We start from the raw sequence: 20916 nt of genomic DNA, 5'->3' as shown, positions 1-20916 counted from the left end.
TTAGCACCTCTCTAGAGCTTTGGCACAAAGTCTTTAAGGAGTAAAACAGTAAAAGACATCACTTAAGCAGTTTATATACTTAAAAACAAATTAATTAAGTAATAAATCAACTACATAAAAACATTTCCTCATTAACTCTTAAAATGTCAACTATTAATATGAGAAAATTCATTACTTATACAACATATTTTCAATTACATTCAACATTTAAACCCTTACGTATCAAAGTATCATATTTTAAAATATATATAATAATTTATCTTTTAATAAATTTTCTTCCCCAAATTTCATAGTCACCTGCTCTAAAATAATACTTTGCAATAAGACAGCATTACTTTCATGATATTGTTTACAATGTACTGTAATTGTACTTTCCATTTTTTGTTTTTTATTTCCCTTATATGTTCTTGCAGTCTAGATTTGAAAACGATTTTGCTCTCTCCAATATAAAATAAATTACATAGACATCTGAGGGCATGCATAATGGCCCCAGTATTGCAAGTAAATGTTTTATTGGGAAAAAAGGGGAGATTATTAAGCCTATTAAAAGACTGTACTATATTCCTACACCTATAATACCTACCACATGCAAATGTACCTATCATGGGAGTATTTAAAAATTATTTATTTGTAATATAGGAGAAACAGAACAACTGTGTACTAACATATCTCATATACTGCAACCCATCCTATAAGATATCAAAGGTTTATTATTAAATAAATAACATGTTTCTTTATTTTTTACCAAAGAAGACCAATAATATTTAATTAATTTAATCATTTCATCTGAGAAAGCATTGTAAGTAGTGACAAAATAAATATCTTTATTAGATTCATTTTCCAACCTATCTTTATAGGTATTATTGGCTATTTCATAAGATTTAATAGCTATATTATTACATCCTTTTCCATCCATGACTTTACTAAGAGCCTCTGCCACTATCATAAACCCTCTTGACAAACATATCAATGTTTTTTTTAGCTTTGTTAAGAAAACGTGATTCTTCATTACAAAGTCTGCAAAGGCATAAAAGCTCACCATAAGGTAGTGAAGAAATTAAATGTGGAGGGTGGTAACTTTATTCAGTATTTCTAAATATTTTTAGTTGGTAACTTGTATATATTTTTATTAACTTTTACATATGCAATTTTATCTTCTAAATGTGTATAACACATTCGTAAATATTGCTCATAATGCATGATAAAATTATTACCCTTATCTGCTGGTTTAATGATCAACTGTCTATTATTGCTTAAATCCTTTAATGCAATCCATTCTGCCTTAGTCATATTATAACAAACATGATATTTTATAGGTTCATAGGTTCATAGATTAGTACTAGGCTAACTGCTCTTGCGAGCCATTTTAAGCCTAGCCAATTATCCCCCTGTGAGATTCAAACCTTGTACCCTGTGTTTGTAAGGCAAACACCTTAACCATTAGGCCATCCTCCCAACGCTTCTTCCACTGCAAAATTAAGCATGGCAGAAAAATGTTTTACATTTTCATTAATAAATGGTGGAATAAAACAACTTTTACTTTTAACTCGTGAAGTATTTAATAAGCATTAATCTCATCTACTTCTGAAGCACAAGAGAAAAAAAACTATCTTCTGTGCTACTGGAATCATTAAATTCATCTGTACTATTGAATACTTCCAATTGGTTAATCTCAGACTGCCTAAAGTAGTACATATCAATTTAAAAAATTCACATTTTAAAACATACAGATGTGGTAGAACTGTAGGAATATACTTTAAACCAAAGTTTAAAGCAGAAATACATTCATTTATTAATGTCAAACCACATAAATTGATTACCATAGAGTTCAAGGAATACCCACAGCAAAAATTATCACTGCCATCTTCCTCATTTGCAAAAATGCCCTTCCATGGTCACACCCTGTCCATATCTACTTCTTTTCTTCTGTTGTGTAAATTGTTTATCCATTTGTTCTCTTTCACGAAAGTGATTCAAATTCTCTGGTTCTCTTGCTGCTGATAATGGAGGAAAAGAAACATCACTATCCCACTCAAATGTAAATCCAGCTCCCTCCAAAGAAGGAAATGAAACTCCATGCTGTTTCTGGAGACCGTTATTCTTGCCTGTGTGCAAGCAGAAACCCTTCCGCTCATTGGCTGTCAAACGAAAGGCTCTACCTTGCTTGCAATCCCTTACATCCTGCTGTAATTTGACTTTCTTCTTCTCCACTGTATTCACTTCTAGATTCATGAGCTTATTATTAATATCAATCATACTTGTGTTTAAATGCATAGCATTCAGATGTTTCAATAGCTCATTAAATAATGCTTGAGCTTTATCCTTAACTTTACGTTGTTTTAACATATTCCTTTCTATTAGGAAATGTATCCATTCTAGGGAGCAGTGATGTGTGGCAGCCACCCAAGGGCACTGAAACGTTATCATTTTCATTAGAGAGATTGAAAGAAGTACTTGGACTTTTAAATGCCTATAAACCACTAGGGGTTATGTCCATCAATAAATATCTCCTCAAGCTTAGTATATTTAGATAAACAGTGGTCCTGGGCAGCACAAAAACAGAACAACCTCCCACTCTCACTTTGATAAAACTCCTGCTTACTCCCCTTCACTAAGGCACACTAAATCCATTTCTATTCTTGCTGCTACCCAGCAACTCTGACATTACTCAGCAAGAACAACCCACTACTATCTTACCCATTATTCTGACGTGCATTGAATATTCTTATGCCTGATACTTATGTCACATTATCACTTCACATCAATACGTGGCTTTAGTATTGCAGAGAAGACAATATGCCCGTTTCCCTCACTTAACATACAGCATCATAAGTTTACTGTGCCAGTCTAGAAAGTCATGCAGCCATATCTACAGTTTATTTAGAATTAACTGTCAGTCACACATGCAGTTTTATTTGGTACAATGCATCGGCTGGCTTTGCAGAGCATGTATGATGTTTGCTTTAGCTGACTGTCCAGAACATGTGTGCTGTTTGGGCCTACTTCGGTTACTATACAGAATATGTGTGTGTGTGTGTGTGTGTGTGTGTGTGTGTGTGTGTGTGTGTGTGTGTGTGTGTGTGTGTGTGTGTGAGAGCACATGAACTGTTCAGATATTGCAGATGACTGTACAGAACATATGTGTGCTGTTTAGGCTTACTTCAGTTGATTATACAGCACGAGTATCCTGTTCAAACTTACTTAGGCTGAATGCACAGATGTCTGCTGTTAAGGATACAGCTGTCAACATCTATCACTGTTATGTGCTGCACAGCTAGTCTGCAGTGAAATGTTATATTTACAGGTACAGTACTAATGTTTAATAACCATGAATGTCTCCACCTCATCACTGGTGAAAGTATGTTAAGTAGCTTGTAGAAAAACATTTCATCTAGCTGCCTTCTTCTTTACTTACTACATATCCACATTGAGCAAGTTTGCCACTAATGTTTGTACTTGGAAATTCACTTTGTTGTATGCATGTTTATTTACCTGGAACTTTTCATCCTAGACCTTTGATGAAAATTGTCTATAGCCAGTCAGAATTTTCCAGTTAACAAATACACATTAAAAGTTAAATTATTATCTTACTAATTGTTGTTACACAGCTGATAAAGTATAAAGTTATGAAAATATTTTTCTCTCTGATAGTAAAAAGCCTTAACATTACAAAACCAGTGCTGGATTATGGGCCTCATGGGCTTGAAGCTGATAATTATAAGGGGCATATTCATTTTGTATGACAATAGCATGGGATTTCAGGCTACACTGGGAGGAAAAAGCAACAGGATATTTCAGGCCACTGAGCCTGGAGTTGAAGCCCCATCCACCCCCTTGTTAATCCTGCCTTGGATAAAAACATCTATGGTACAACAGAAACTACCAACAAAATAATCAATAGTTTTCCTTCACCTTTTATTGCCTTATGTCTTCAAGACTGGAAATGACAGGGAATTACTTTCATAACGTCTTGTTTACTTTCAGTGACTAAAAACAAAAATAGTATTGACTCACAGTTCAGACTGCTGAAGGTGCCTGTTAGTTGGCTTGTAAGGGGTATTTGTTTTATACTTTATTTTGCCTTCTTTCTGGGGGACATTACTTGCTTTTGCTATGTGATTTTTAGTTCTTTACTTTTTTCTTGTATTTCTTTAAGTCTCATTTCCTGAGCTGCTTTGTCGTCTTGAAAATGTCATGACATGCATTACTACTATAAACAACTTTCTGACTTATGGAAAAGCATTCTTCTAAGTCAGTATCTCCTACATGGTTACGATTACACACCAGGAATATGCTTCTCCTCTCTGTCTCTCTCTCTCTCTCTATCTCTCTCTCGCTCTCTGAAATAAGCAGCGACAACCAAAGAAACAAATACCTTTTGGAACAGTCTCAATCATACTGTAAGGCCTCTGAATTAATACTTACATCTCCCCTTGTCATTCTCTTCTACTGTTTATCAACATAATTAGGGTCTTGTATGTCAATGACAAATACATTACAATGAAACTAAGCACCTTGATAGTGTTACTACAACAAGTAAACCGTCCACAGCTAAAATCAACTGTACAAATGGTAATGAAATTATATAAATCAAGTGTTTTTTTTTTTTTTGCAGGGATGGGAAGCTTTACTGCACCTCCATAAACCTTTACTTATACATACAGAGATTCCACTAACTTAGAGAAAGAGCAAAATGTATTTTAAAAGGCACATTTGTGCTTTTTGCAACTAAACTATTCCAGGCACAGCAAAAATAATACTAATTCATTGAGGCAAACAGGTTAGAGCATGTATTCATTCAAAGAAACACACCTGAACGTAAAATGTACTGGCTGTTTGCCTGTGGCTGGCTGCAAAATTGGAGTGCTTCTAAGACCATCTGGATTACTAAGCTGATATAAGTACATTTTTTTTGTTTTTGCTCTGTTTCAGTGATATTTTACATTCCTGTGCTGCATTTGTCTATTCGATGAATTTACCACTGCTTACACTTGTAACGTAATCCCATCTGCTTGTTATTGCACTGCTCCTAGGTAACAGTATTCTGCAAAGGATGTGTTTTGTGAACATATCTCAGAGTTGTTACCTTTACTGCAGGATTCCTTTTTCTGTTCTGATTTTGTCTCCATTTTTTTATTTTTCCCAGACACCTGCCCAACTTTTGTTGTGTTATTAAAACTTGGTGGCTTTTGAGCTGCCCGCATCTACTATAAATTTGATATTGGACACTCCTCCCAGTCCCGTTGCATCAGTTCATTCTATTGAGTACAGTGAAATCACTTAGGATGGTCCACCCCTTATTTTCTTAACATTGAATTATCTTCTGTTTCCTCCCTTTCTAATAAAAAAAAAAAAAAAAAAAAAAAAGCTTTTCAACTGCTTTTATTGTATTTGTCTCTTCCTACTTTATTTTATTTCTACTTTTGTTGATTGTTCTTAAAGCGTTCAGTTGCATTTATTCTGCTACATTTATTACTGCTGGTCAGTTGCCTGATTAAATTGTAATGGTTACCCCAAGTCTCACAGTTTTGGTTTAAGGACTTGGGCTTCATGCCAGTTATTTTACATTAAGAAGGTTTGCGGTCTGCACTCTTGTGGAAGGAAAGGGTGGTCTCTGCCCTTCTGAGCTGGGAATTTCTGGGTGAAGGTTTATTGTGCCTGTTCTAACTGTCTTTGTTCCAGTTTAAGCAGTTGGGTTCCAAACCACTTATTTTATATTAGGAAGATTTATGGTTTAAACTCTTGTGGCAGGAGAGGATAGCCTACACTCTTCTAAGATGGGAATTGCTGGTTGAAGGCTCAATGTGTCTGTTATTCTGAAAATGTCTTGGTTCTGGTTTAAGCACTTGGACTCCAAACCAGTTATTTTACATTGGGAGGATTTAAGGTCTAAACTCTTGTGGCAGGAGAGGATAGCCTACACCCTTCTAAGCTGGAAATTGCTGGTTGAAGGCCTATTGTGTCTGTCTTCTGAAGTGTCTTAGTTCTGGCTTAAGCACCTGGGCTCTAAAACCAGTTGTTTTACATTAGGAAGGTTTGTGGTCTAGACGCTTGTGGCAGAAGATTGTGGCCTACACCCTTCTAAGCTTCTAAGCTGGGAACTGTTCATAGGTTCATAGGTTGATATTAGGTTATCTGCCCTAGGGCATTTATAAGCCTAGCCAGAGTGCATTTGGCTTTCACCACCCTTTTAGATTAGTTGACTGTGCCTCTGTATAGTAGGTCACAGAAGATAGCCCTTTTGAGGTTAGTTTACTGTGCCTCTGTCTAGTAGGGACACAGAAGAGATCCCAGGGGTAAACCTACGATCTCCCATCCACTCGTCAAGATTTCTCTTGAAGAGGGTCATTGAGGGACTCTGCCTAACATGGATTGGGATTTTGTTCCAGAGTGAGGAGAGCCTCTGGGATATGAAACTTTCCCTCCAGCATGTCCTATTTATTTCTGTGCTGAGGTTTAAGTCCCTGGAGCATGTAGCTCTAAGGGATTTGGATTTCCTGAGGTGGAGCATGTCCATTAATTCTGGGTTGGACATGGCTTTATACGTCAGGCACAGATCGCCTCTGAGTAGGCGGTAAGCAACTGAGTAGAGCTGGAGTTTCTTTAGCCTAACTGCGTAGGGCATCTGTTTGAGTCCCTTGATCCTCTTGGTGAGGTACTTTTGGGGTATTTCCAGTTGCTGCAGGTGTCAGGTAAGGTACATCCCAAATGGGGCATTGTATTCAATTACAGGCCTGATGAGTGATGAGTAGAGGGGCACAATGACCTCTCTTGATCTAGCTGTGAACCCTTTCATGATAAGGTGGGCTATATAGAAGGTCTTTCTAACCACTTTGGCAACGTGATTGTCAAAGGAGAGATTGCCATCTACTTGGGTCCCCAAATCCCTAATTACTTCTTCCGTACTTAATGGATTACCACCTATGTGGTAATTTGTGGGCACATTGTTTTTCCCAAAGGGGATGTCTATGCACTTTTTGGCATTTAGCTTTAAGCCATGGCTCTGGCACCAGTTATCCATCTCTGTGAGACCCTTTTGGAGGATGCTTGTGTCAGTTGGTGAGTCGATTATGGCACCCAGTTTGCAGTCATCTGCAAACTTGGTCAGCCATAGTCCTCCCATGTTAGCCTGTACCTCAGAGAAATATATACCGAACAAGAGAGGTCCCAGGACTGAGCCTTGTGGGACGCCACTTGTAACTGGTTTAGAGTCTGACATGGCACCTGCAATTCTGAACATGTGGGTTCTATCCCTGAGCCAGTTTGCAACCCATCTTGTGACATAGGGGTTGATATTTAAGCTGGTGAGCTTATTTATGATGCCCGAGTGGGGTATTGTGTCGAAGGCTTTTGCGAGGTCCAGGTAGGCTGTGTGGACTACCTTCCCTTCATCTATGGCCTTGGTGACTGTTTCAAAGAAGTTGACCAGGTTCAAGAGGCAAGATCTGCCCTTAACAAAGCCGAATTGGGTAGGATCCAGTGTTTGGAGGTTCCGAATGTCTTTGTTTATGAGTTTCATGATGATACGCTCCATAGCTTTGCAGACCAGGCTAGTCAGGCTTATAGGGCGATAGTTTCCGGGGTCCATTGTGGCACCACCTTTGTGGAGTGGGACCACTGTTGCTGTACGCCATTCCTTGGGTACATATCCCGTAGTAAGGCTGAGATGTCAGGGTTCAGTTCTTCTTGGAGTTCATGTAAGACGCAGCCAGGGACACCGTCTGATCCAATTGATGCTGTGTTTTTTGCTTTGGAGAGGGCAGCTCTCACCTGTGCATCTGTGATGTCAGGGAGGCTACACTCTGTTGGGATAGACATTTGCTCTTTTGGGGGGGAGAAATTTGCACTGAACCTGTCTGCCAGGATGTTGGCAATGTCTGTGGGTTCAGTGTATTTTTTTGTCATTTTGAACTAACTCAGAGCATATCTGGGAGTTGCCACCAGGTTCCTGACATAACTAAAGAAGGCCTTGTGATTATCTTTAGCATCTTGTGCAATTTTTCTTTCGAAGCTGGCCTTAGATGATTTTATGAGGGATTGTACTTTCTTGCTAGTACTGATCAGAGGTGCCTTCCCTTTTTGGGATTTTGCTCTATCATGTAGTAGCTTCCTCCTTCTGTTGTATAGCTTATTTATGGCTGGGGTCCACCAGACAGATCTCCTGCCTTTGGAGGAATAAGTCTTGGCTTTATTTGGGATAGCACGATCCATGCATTCCTGTAGGTGTCCATAGAAAGCGTTTGTAAAGGATTCTGCGGTTTGGGTCGCATTTTCTACTGGCCTGGGGGCTTTGAAGGATTCCACCTCAGTTTTGAGAAGTGTGAAGTTTGCTTTTGAGAAGTTCTTCACTGTGGTTTCCTTGGCTGGGGGTGGGGACGGGATAGGGATGTCCAGTGAGATTAATTTATGGTCAGATCTTACCAATGAGGAGTATACCTCTGGTATGGAACATAGAGTCCCCATGTTGGTGATGATCAGGTCCAATATGTTTTCCCCTCTTGTGGGAGTGGTGACCAGTTGTTCCATAGCATTTGAGTTTATAAATTCTAGGAACCGTTGGGCAAGGGTGTTGGGGCTTGAGTAGTGCTCCCAGTCTATGTTTGGGTAGTTGAAGTCACCCAATATAATGGTGTTTGGAGAGACCTTCATATTCTCCAGTGTTCTCAGGAAAGCTGAGTGGGGTTCCTGAGTTTGGGAGGGTGGTCTGTAGCAGGCTACAAACTAAAAGGCAGTTTTGCCCACTGTTAGTTGCACATGGATGGTCTCTGATGCTTCATGCAGTGCCACTAACCTGGAGGTGTGGGTATCTTTGATGAATATGGATACTCCCCCTCCTTTTGTGGTTCGGTCCGAGTTTTGGGGCCGAAAGTCATGGTATGAGGTATAACCTGGTAGTGCTGGGGTGCTCTCGGGAGCCTTTAACCAGGTTTCTGTTACTGCACAGATATCGATATTCTCCATACTGAGGAGAACCTCGAGTATGTGCATCTTGAGGTTTAGACTTCTGGCGTTGAGCAGCATTACCCTTAGTTTCTTTTTCTTTGTGTTGTCTATGGAGGTGGGTTTGTCTTTTGAGCCTTGCCTAAAAAAGGCACTATGGGGGTGGCAAGAACCTTAGCCAGTATTCAAAAGCTCAGGGGTGACAGGTGCAAGCCGTCCCTAGTGAAGCAACGTGGCTTGTCAAGCATGTCATCCCAGGCTGACAGACACTGGATCCCCTTTGAATGACACCAATACTTTAGCCAATTGTTAAAATTGATCATTTTGTCTTTATACTGTGGCATCATTCTTGGTGAGGGTAAGATGCTACTCAAGGTCAGGGTCATACCGGCCTGGCTACATGATCAGAGAGCTCCTCTATGTCTCTTTTCATGTAGTCCAGGGAGGTACGTCTCAGGTCATTCACACCAGCATGGACAATGACGGAGTCATATTTGTACTTGCTTTGGAGTGACCTGAGTGCTTTTGTTATGTGGCGGATCCTGGCACCCAACAGGCAGCTTACAGTGACCTTCTCCTTGCTCAGCCTGGTGAGTGGGGCGTCAGTGTGTCTGACAACAGAGTCACCTATTACAAGTGTATTAGGTGTGTTAAGGGCTGTGACTGTGTGGCACTATGTGATACGTGGGTATTGTTGTGGGGTAGCGGTTGCTTGGATGTCTGCTTTGGAGGTCTCTGCTGCTTGGGCAGATTTTTATTTAGAGCCTCCGAGTATGTTTTTGTGTGTTTATGTGTTTGGTTTTCTGTAGCGATAGGTCTATGTGAGACTGGATTTGTGGTGTGTGTGTGTGGTTACCTTCTCCTCCTGACTGACTGCGCCAGTATTGGGTTGAGAGAGCTCAGCCTCCAGTTTGGCTATATAGTTGCATCTCTCACATATATTTGAGCTTGTTGGGAGGAGGAGGAGGGGGTGGTCTGTGTACATAAGTCAGTTGTAACATTGCCTCAAGATTCCCAGATTCACCAGCTGGACTGGAGAGTAAACCTGAAAATGACTTTTGGACATGCCAGAATAGTATAAGGAACTACTTTTTGACTGATCAAAAAGGACCAATAGGGAGCCAAGTACTTAAAGGGAGTATAAGAGGGTGTAGTGCTTTAGTTTATTAGTGCTTACTAAGATTACTTATATGAGCAACTGCAGGGCTTTAGAATGAAAATAGGGTGCTTACTTTGAGATTTAGAACAGTTCTAAGGGAAAAAGTGAACAGCAGACTTTGTGGAGCCGGGAATAGTTTAAACCCGTTTAAGAGGCGCTGCCCGATGCTGCGCTATGCGCAAAATCGTACAAATGCGGGTTCTAAAGCAAGGAAACTGAAAGACAGGAATTGACCCACAGCGGCCAATAAGCTACTAGTTTCAGGGCTGAGACCACTCCTCCAGGGACAGATAGGCTGCTCAAAGCTCCCCACTCTCACTGGTGAACAGAGAAGCTTCCTCCTATCCAAGTAAGGATATGGGCAACACAGGAAACTATACCACAGTCCAGAATTCAGCAAAACCTGAAATCTGGACTAATCTAGTTCAGCAAAGGCAGGAAAAAAGAATATTTTTTTTTTGTTTGTTTTTTTCAGGAAACAGCAGAAAAACACACAGAAAACACTGTAAATGCTACAAACAGGCTAGCACACTTTAGTGTGTAGCCTACAACAGTTATACAATACAAAAACGACTTAAATTGATATAAAACAAGTGCAAAAACTGTAAAAAGCAGAAGGCAAATGCAATTTAAACTTTTTGAAGCACAGATCAGTTAGAAATTCGCTTTTTAGGTGGGAAAAGGCAGTCGGAGCAAAACAACAGAGAAAAAATACTTAAATCTGGAAAAGTCTCTCTTGGGTCTCTCTGTTGCCTATATCACTCTGCAGGACACCACGAGGAGCTGTGCGGAGTTGTATACAATAACAAACTTTTTAAATCACAGATTCGCTAAAAAAAAACTGGCGTTTTAGGCGGAATTAGTTAAGACAGCAAGAAAAGCAGAAAAGTGATACTTAATCACTCCAAAGTCACTCTTTTGTCTCTCTGCTGCTGTAGACTCTGCAGAACACCTGGAAGGCACTTGCTGAGCGGAATGCAAGTGTAAAAACTGTGCAAATGAGGTTTTTATAGCAGGGAAGTGAAAGAGATCGAAATTAGCCCAAAATTGCCAATAAACTACTAACTTCTGGGCTGAAACCACTCCTCCAGGGACAGATAGGCTGCACAAAGCTCCCCTCTCAAACAGGTGAACAGAGAAACTTCCTTCTATCCAAGTAAGGTAATGGCACCACAGAAACTTGTAACACAGCCCTGGATTCAGCAATAACCTGAAAACTGGACTATACTAGTTCAGAAAGGTGGGAAATAAGTATATAATTTTTTTTCAGAAAATAGAGCATATACAATCAAAATTAGCCCAAAAAGGCCAATAAACTACTAACGTCTGGGCTGAAACCACTCCTCCAGGGACAGATAGCCTGCTCAAAGCTCTCCTCTCTCACAGGTGAACAGAGAAACTTCCTTCTATCCAAGTAAGGTATGGCAACACAGAAACTTGTAACACAACCCTGGATTCAGCAATAACATGAAAACTGGACTATACTAGTTCAGAAAGGCGAGAAACAAGTATATACATATTTTTTCCAGAAAATAGAGCAGATACAATCAAAACAACACTTTACCCAATTAACCAGTTAAAAAGCTTAAAACCGAGCCCTGTTCCAGCAGTCTTCAATCAGACAAGTTCTAACTGCACAGTCCTGCCACTAGGGTACACAGACACCTTCTCCAAAAAAGACGGCCTGGGTCAGTGCACAATTCATACAAACAAAGCTAGATCCAGCCGGCCTGAATCTAGTCTATGCTACAGCAAACAAGGTGTACCGATTTCAGAAAGAAACAGTTCAAGTAAGCATGCGCAATAAGCCTTTAACCAGAAATTCCCAGCTCAGAAGGGCAGAATCTAGCCTCTCCTCCCACAAGAGTGCAGACCACAAACCTTCTTAATGTAAAATAACTGGCCTGAAGCCCAAGTCCTTAACCTAGAACTAATACACTTTTAGAATAACAGACACTGAGCCTTCAATCAGCAGTTCCCAACTTAGAAGGATGTACGCTACCTGTCCTGCCACAACAGTGCATACCACAAACCTACTTAATGTAAAACAACTGGTTTGAAGCCCAAGTGCTTAAACCAAGGGCCTTAGAATAACAGTTACAATTGAATCAGGCTACTAACAAGCAGTAATAAAGGCAGCAGAATAAATTTAATTGAGTACTTTTAAAAGAGGCAAAAGCAAAATAAGGTAATAAAGTAGGAAGAAACACAAATACAGTAAGGCAGATGAAATGCAAATTTTTTTTTTTTTTGAGATGGAAGAAACAGAGCAGATTAAGATACTATAGGGGAATGCCCTTCCCAAGTGCTCTCTCTGTACACCGCAGAGGAGATGGGACTGGTAAGAGTATCCAAAATCAAAATATGGTCTCACTGTACTCAGTTGAGTGAGCGAATGAGATGGGTCCAGGAGGAGTGTGCAAAAAGAGATTTACAGCAGGGGCGGGCAATTCCAAAGCCACCAAGATTAACACCACAACAAGAAACCGGGAGGGGGGGATGAGGAACTGCAGAGATTCAGAGACACAATATTTACTGAATCCAAGACGCACAATATGTACTCACTCAAATCTTAAATAAGTGCAGAAAATATACTTAAATCAGCTTGTGTCCAGTTGATATATGCAGACAAGTCTCAGTAGTTAGCAACTCGATTTAAAATGATTACTAGAAATGTAACCAACACAGATTTTAATGCTAGCAGAAACCCCCAAGCTAATTAACACTAACAAAGGAATTTCAAAGCAGTCTAACAACTTTCAGTGAGCTCAGATGGCTAACTGCAGAGATTCAGAGACACAATATTTACTGAATCCAAGACACACAATATTTACTCACTCAAATCTTAAATAAGTGCAGAAAATATACTTAAATCAGCTTGTGTCCAGTTGATATATGCAGACAAGTCTCAGTAGCCAGCAACTCGATTTAAATTATCTCTGTCTCTCTCTCTTGGAATTGCTGCTTTATTTAAACTGTTTCTTACTGTTGTGACTGTAATTTTATGCACTTTGAATTTCTAGTACTTCTTCATTTTATAGCATAGGCTTTATTCAGACTTGCTGAATCTGTTCAGTTTGTTATGCCTTGAGCACTAAAACCAGCTCTTCACTGAGATACTGAATGATATGAGGCATCCATTGCTTCCAACTAATTATAAGTGCCTGCTTTGCTCTTATATTGCATGTTTAATTTGTATTTGCATTCTGCTGTCTGCTTGAATTGTCTGAACTGCTGTTTGCCACATTTTACTGTATACTGTACTAGTTCAGCTGTAGCACAGCCCAGTTCCAGGCAAACTGTTTCTGGGTCTGTTTTGTAACTTCTGAGCATCAAATTTAAGCCATCCTTGTAGGTGAAGGCCCTTCTGCACCCTTGTGGGAGGAGAGTGCTGTCTGGGTCCCATCTTATAAAGGGTGATTGGAGTAGTGTTCAGAGAGAGCATCTTTACTGGCAAGCTTGAGTTAAAAGGGTTAGCTCTTGTTTTGTTTAAGGCCTGCATTTGCACTTGTCTGCGTGTAGTGCACCGTCATGCATTGGCATTGCAGTAGTCACTGTTGGTGGTTTAGACGTAAATGTGTCACTTGTTAAATTTTCCCCTAGCACTTAGATTATGGTCCTTCAGACATTTTTCATGGCTCTGCTCTATCAGGTGGAACATTAAGCCTAGCCTCAGAGGTACCAACACACCTCTCACCTACTAGCCATTCCTAAGTGTGACCTCTATTCCTGACCATATAAATTTACCTAACACTATGGGTGGACAACGTCCTACAGTTTTCCCAGCCAGCTTGGTTGACATGTGCACCCTGAGGCAGTATATCAACTGACTCATATTCACTGACATCCTTCTACTCCTAGTTCAGACAAACTCAACATGTGAGAAATGCAACTATATTAAGAACCTTGAATCCATGCTTTCTTACACAACAGTCAGTACATATGACAATGAGCGGGTTGTCAGCATGCAAACTTCACCTCCTACTTCACCCAAACCCACATCATACATACCTACATATGCGGAGGTCTTCACCAGAAACATACTTAACACCAGAGACCACCCAAACACAAACACAAGTACGCTACATATAATACTTCCCCTTAAAACACAACATATGTAACAACTTACTTACCAGTGTTTCACCCATCGAGCCCTTAAGGCAAACCATAAAACCAAACATATTAGTCACAGGTGATTCCATCGTGAGACACACAGATGTTGCCCTCACCAAGCTGGATAGGGAAAAGGTCACGGTCAGCTGTCTGTCAGGTGCCAGGATATGCCATATCATACATGCACTCAAGTCACTCAACAACAGGTACTGTTATGACTCTGTTAGAGTCCAAGTTGGTGTGAACGACTTGAGATGTACCTCCCTGGACTATGTGAAGAGAGACCATGGTTTTGGGTGACTTTAACTACCCATCCATTGACTGGGTAAATTACTCATGCTCAAATTCACTTGACCAAAGGTCCCTTGACATCATTAACTCCAATCCCCTGGACAATGCCCTGGCCCACAAGGGATGCCAACATCCTGGATCTGGTGCTTAACAATATGGGGGACCAGTATAGCACACCCACTGTGAGGTCTTCCCTGATTAGTTCTGACCACAAGTCAGTCTCATTTGAAGTAACTATCACAACTGACCCCACCCTCCAGCAGCAACTAAACTAAGCAGATTATAACTTCTTACTGGATGGTATAAATAGCTTCTCTGCACATCCCCTCTCAGATGAAACTGGAAGCTATGCCAAGTTCTACACCAATGCTTTATACAAACACCTGTATAAATGCATTGACTCTGCCATACCTGAAAGGACCAAAACAAGCTCCTCAAGGAAGAGCAAACCTGCGTGGTGGACAACTGCTATTAAAAGGCTTTACAATAAGAGGAAGAAATTGCTATCTAAGAGTAAGAGGGAACAAGCCCTAAACTGGAAACACTCCCTCATCAGCTTAAACAAGTGAATAAGACTTATTGTGAAGTCCTCCAAAGGAAACTATGAATCCAAATTAGCTTCCTCAACTAAAGACAACCAGAAGGCATTATTTATTTACATCCATGACCTAAAAGGAAAGGCCCAGGTTTGTACCAAACTGGTAGTTAATGATATCACATATACTGAGACTGTGGACACATTTAACCTGTTGGCTGACAGGTTCTGTGAAAACTTCACTCCCCTGTCCCTGCCATACTTACCTCATGACATTCCTACCATCTGTCCCCTACCTTGTATCTCTAAAGAGTAGGTCATTAACACCCTGTCTAAGACCAAGAACACAGCATCTATGGGACCTGATAATATCCCAGGCTGTGTCCTAAAGAGGCATCAACAAGAATTATCAACACCATTGGGCACTCTTTTCAAACACAGTCTAAGCACCAGCTTCATCCCAGCTGAATGGAAAATGGTCACCGTTATTCCCTTACACAAAGATGGTGTTTCCACTGATCCCAGGAACTATAGACCTATTAGCCTGACTATCCTTATCTGCAAGGCCATGGAGTGAATCATCATGGACCTTATCAACAAAGATATAGGTAATCTCCAAACAATTGACCCTACTCAGTTTGGATTTGTCAAAGGGAGATCATTCCTGGTAAACCAAGTGGACTTCTTCGAGACAGTCACCAAGGCCCTGGATGAAGGGAAATCTGTGCATACAGCCTACCTAGACTTAGCCAAAGCATTTGACACTATCCCCCACTCAGGCATCATTGACAAACTTACCCAGCTAGACATTAACCCTTACATTATTAGATGGGTCCCTAACTGGCTCACTGATAGAACCCATATAGTAAAAATAGGGGAATCCACCTCCAGCAGCAGACCTGTAACTAGTGGTGTTCCACAGGGATCAGTCCTGGGACCTCTACTGTTCAGAATCTATTTCTCTGAAGTACAAGTAAAAACTAAAGGTCTGTGGTTGACAAAGTTTGCTGATGATTGCAAACTGGGAGGGTCTATGTCAATTATTTGAACGCTTAAAATGTCGAACGTTATATGGTCGAGACCATATGTTCGACATTTCAAGTGTTCAAAGGTTGACTTTTAATGGCGCTGTATGGTGCAGAATGGGAGAGTTTCCCTTTTCTGCACTGAAGTGCGGTCTTGGAGTTGGTATATTTAAGTAAGGGGGGTGTGGGGGGTACAGGTGGGCTTGCCCCCCTGATTGCACTGTTAGTGTATGTTTTTCTTTTTTTTTTTAATTAGATATTCGAACTTCCAAATATCGACCCTATGGTCTCGACCATATGGTATTCGACATTTTGGAAGTTCGAATATTTGACATAAACCCAACTGGGAGCAGTCATAGAATCTCCAAATGATGTCAACATCCTACAACAGGGTCTTACACAAACAAATGATTTGTGCCAAGGTCATGGCCTTAAACTCAATGCAAAAAAATGTATTATCATCCATTTTGTAAGGGCGATGTTCCTGCTATCACATCAATAGCAACACCTTAAGTATGCACTCAGATGTGACAGACCTGGGCACACAGGTTGAAAGCAACCTTTGACCACCATGTTTCCACAGTGGTAAGAAGGGCATTCTATATTGCTCATCTCAGAACTAAGGGCATTGCCTCCAGAAAAAAAGAAGTTATAACCTTCCTATACCTATATTCTTCCCTCATTAGGCCAATAATTGAGTACAACGCCCCTTTTGGTATGTACCTTGAAAGCACCTGCAGAAATTGAAGAGATCACAAAGGTTCCTCAAAAGAAAAATTCTAGGTCTTCGGCATTTGTCCTATGTGGACCATCTGAAATCACTGTTACTTTATTCTGTTTCATACAGACTATTCAGAGGCAATCTCTGCCTTGCATACAAGGCAATCTCTGACCCTGCTTTATTGGAAATGCTGCATCTCTGTAAGTCAAATGGTACACGGGTTACTCACTCTAAAGGCCTTAACCTAGTTATGTGACATTAATAGAACCTGCTTGAGGGACAGATTTGTCTCCCAGATGTTATCAGACCTTTGGGACAGACTCCCACTTCATGTTAAATAGAGCACCTCATTGGCCCTCTTCAAATACAATCTGGATAACTGTAAATTCACCCAGGGGGTTCCACCTATGTCCCTCTTGGGCAGGGGTAATAGGTGCTGATCATGTAGATAAGTGTATAACTTGGCTAGGCTTGTAAGGACCCTAGGGCCATTATCCTAGTAACGTCATATGATCCTATAAAGAACTTCAGCTGTCACCAGTACTGACATAGTGCATACAGATCACATCATGAACCAACACATTTTATGTGCCGCTGCTATAGATTCACCAGAAAATAATCTAGGTAAATCCACTCTTCAACGTAAGCTATCACAGACTTAAGGATGGACACGAATGCATATTTGAAGGACAGGAGGCCAAAGCTTTGTGTTACAAATTTATGGTGGGTACCTACATACCTGTAAACCTTTAAGTAATGTCATACATTTCAAGCTACTAAAAATATACCATCATGAAAAAATACAAAGGACAGCTAAATCACAAGGTATTATGTGAAAAATATATAACTTTGTGAGAGGAAACTTACAAATCGTGCCTGTGACAAATGCTGTACTTCTTACATATAAATGTACCTGTATTAATAATATGGGAAACATAAAAAAAACAAGAAGAATGTTGAAGAAAGTACAGTTGTGTACACTTACCTTAACTGTAGTTGTTCGAGTGTATTTACTCTTGCAGTCATTACATTTGGGTTATCTGCCTGCAGGTAGCCCTCAGCTGGCCTGAATACCAGAGTCTTGGATTCCTGTGTCGGATGCTGTCTCTTCTTCCATGACATCAGGTTGTCAGGGGTATAAAACATGCAGCCGATGCCATTACATCAGTTTTTCTTGCCCCAGATGTCAGGTGCCCCCATAATGGGAAGCAATTAGGTTCATAGATTCATAGGTAGGTACTAGGCTATCTGCCCAAAGGCATTTATAAGCCTATCCAGAATGTGTTGGCTTTCGCCACCCCCTTAGTTTAGTTCCCTGTGCCTCTGTCCAGCAGAGCCACTGAAGTGATCCCCGAGGTAAACTTTCTGTTTCCCATCCACTCGTCAAGATTTCTTTTGAAGAGTGTTAGCGAGGAGCTCTGCCTAATGTAGATTGGGATCTTGTTCCACAGCATGGGAAGTCTCTAGGACAGGAATCTATCCCTCCAGCACGTCCTATTTATTGTTGTGGTGAGGCTTAGATCCCTAGAGCGTGCGGCTCGCGGGGATAAGGTTTTCTTTAGGTGGAGCATGTCCATCAATTCTGGGTTGGACATGGCCTTGTATGTCAGGCAGAGATCACCTCTGAGTAGACGGTATGCAACTGAGTACAGCTGTAATTTCTTCAGTCGAGCTGCATAGGGCATCTGTTTGAGGCCAGTGATCCTCTTGGTGAGGTTCTTCTGTGGTCTTTCCAGCTGTTGCAGGTGTCTTGTAAGGTACATCCCAAATGGGGCGTTGTACTCTATGATGGGTCTGATGAGTGATGAGTAGAGGGGCACAATGACCTCTTTTGATCTGGATCCGAACCCTTTTGTGATTAGGTGGGTCATGTAGAAGGATTTTCTAACCACTTTGGCAATGTGATTATCAAAGGTGAGATTACTATCTACTTGGGTCCCCAGATCCCTTATTACATCTTCCGTATTTAGGGGACTACCACCTATGTGGTAGTTTGTTGGTACTTTGTTTTTTCCAAAGGGGATGACTATGCACTTTTTGGCATTTAGCTTGAGGTCATGATTTTGACACTAGGTATCCTTCTCAGTGAGACCCTTTTGGAGGATGTCTGTGTCAGCTGGAGAGTCAATTATAGCCCCTAGTTTGCAGTCATCTGCGAACTTGGTCAGCCATAGTCCTCCTGTGCTTGTCTGTACCTCTGAGAAGTATATGCCAAACAGGAGGGGTCCTAGGACTGAGCCCTGGGAAACTCCACTTGTAACCAATTTAGAGTCGGACCTAGCTCCCGCAACTCTCACCATGTGGGTTCTGTCCATGAGCCAGTTGGCAACCCATTTTGTGACATAGGGGTTTATGTTCAGGCTGGTGAGCTTGTCTATAATACCAGAATGGGGAAAGGTGTCAAAGGCCTTTGCGAGGTCTAGGTAGGCTGTGTGTATCACCTTTCCCTCATCTATAGCCTTGGTAACTGTCTCAAAGAACTCCACCAGGTTTAGGAGGTATGATCTGCCCTTAACAAAGCCAAACTGGGTAGGGTCTAGTGTTTGGAGGTTCCCAATGTCTCTGTTAATGAGTTCCATGATTATGCGCTCCATAGCCTTACAGACCAAGTTAGTCAGGCTTATAGGGCGATAGTTCCCGGGGTCTGTTGTGTCTCCACCTTTGTGGATCAGAATAACCGCTGCTGTGCACCACTCTACGGGTACATAGCCTGTGGAGAGGCTGAGTTTGAACAGTGTGTTTAGGTGAGGGGTTAGTTCATCTTTGAGCTCGTGTAGGACACTGTCCGGTCCCATTGATGCTGTGTTTTTGGCTTTGGAGAGGGCTGTTTTAACCTGAGTGCCTGTGATTTCAGGGACTCTACATTCTTCTTGTATGGTTATGGGCCCTCTTGGGGGTGAGAGGGGGGTGAAGTTTGTGCTGAACCTGTCTGCCAGGATGTTGGCAATATCGGTTGGTTCAGTGTATTTTGTGCCATTCTGCACTAACTCCGAGCAGATCTGAGCATTGCCACTTAGATTCTTGACATACCTAAAGAATGCCTTGTGGTTATCTTTGGAGTCCTTGGCAATTTTTCTTTCAAAGCTAGCCTTGGATGATTTTATGAGGAGTCATAGTTTCTTGCTGATACTGATCAGGGATGTCTTCCCTTTTTGGGATTTTACTCTTTTCTGTACTAGTTTCCTCCTTCTATTGTATAGCTTGTTTATGGCAGGAGTCCACCAGACTGGTTTCCTTTTTTTGGAGGAGTGAGTCTTGGTTTTGCTTGGGATGGCATGATCCATGCATTCTTGTAGGTGCCAGTAGAATGCATTAGTAAAGGATTTTGCAGCTTGGACAGCGTTATCCTTCAGCATGGGGGCTTTGAAACTTTCCACCTCGGTCTTAAGTAACATGAAGTTTGCTTTTGAAATGTTTTTCACGGTGGTTTTCTTGTCCTGGGGTGGGGGTGGAATGTGGATACCCAAAGTGATTTGTTTATGGTCAGATATAAACAGTGAGGGGTTGACCGCCGGTGTGGAACACTGGTCGCCCATGTTGGTGATGACCAGGTCCAATATGTTGTCACCTCTGGTGGGAGTGTTGACCAGTTGAACCAGGGCATTTGAGTTTATAAATTCTAGGAAATGTTGGGCAAGGGAGTTAGTACTTCAGTAGTTCTCCCAGTTAATGTTTGGGTAATTGAAATCACCCAATATTAGGGTGTTTGGTAGGACCTTTATGTTTCCCAGTGTTTCCAGAAATGCGGAATGGGGGTCCTGGGACATGGTGGGTGATCTGTAGCAAGCTACAATTTGAATTGCAGTTTTGCCCATTGTTAGCTGCACGTGGATGATCTCTGAAGCATCGTGCTGTGCCACTAAACTGGAGGTGTGGGTATCTTTGATGAATATGGATACGGCCCCACCTTTTGTATTTCGGTTTGGGTTCTGTGGCCAAAATGTATGGTATGAGTTGTAGCCTGGTAGTGCTGGGGTGCTCTCTGCAGCCTTAAACCAGGTTTCTGTTACTGCACATACATCGATTTTCTCCATACTGAGGAAAGTGCCTCGAGTGCGTGCATTTTCAGGTTCAGACTTCTGGCTTTGAGTAGTATTACCCTCAGTTTTTTGTTACTTGTGCTATTTATGGC

At 41.2% G+C, this 20916-nt stretch overlaps 1 protein-coding gene across 2 annotated transcripts in view; it reads right to left on the bottom strand.

Moving 5' to 3' along the window:
• Positions 1–20916, bottom strand: part of LOC122811507 (1-phosphatidylinositol 4,5-bisphosphate phosphodiesterase delta-1-like) — a 969949-nt gene that overhangs the window by 259036 nt on the left and 689997 nt on the right. The gene's annotated exons all lie outside the window — the stretch shown is intronic.

This window comes from Protopterus annectens, chromosome 9.part0, assembly GCF_019279795.1.
Source record: "Protopterus annectens isolate FY-2018-M chromosome 9.part0, PAN1.0, whole genome shotgun sequence".
Taxonomy (NCBI): Eukaryota; Metazoa; Chordata; order Ceratodontiformes; family Protopteridae; genus Protopterus; species Protopterus annectens.
Note: the sequence above shows the minus strand (reverse complement) of the source record. Positions and strands in the feature narration are given on the sequence as shown.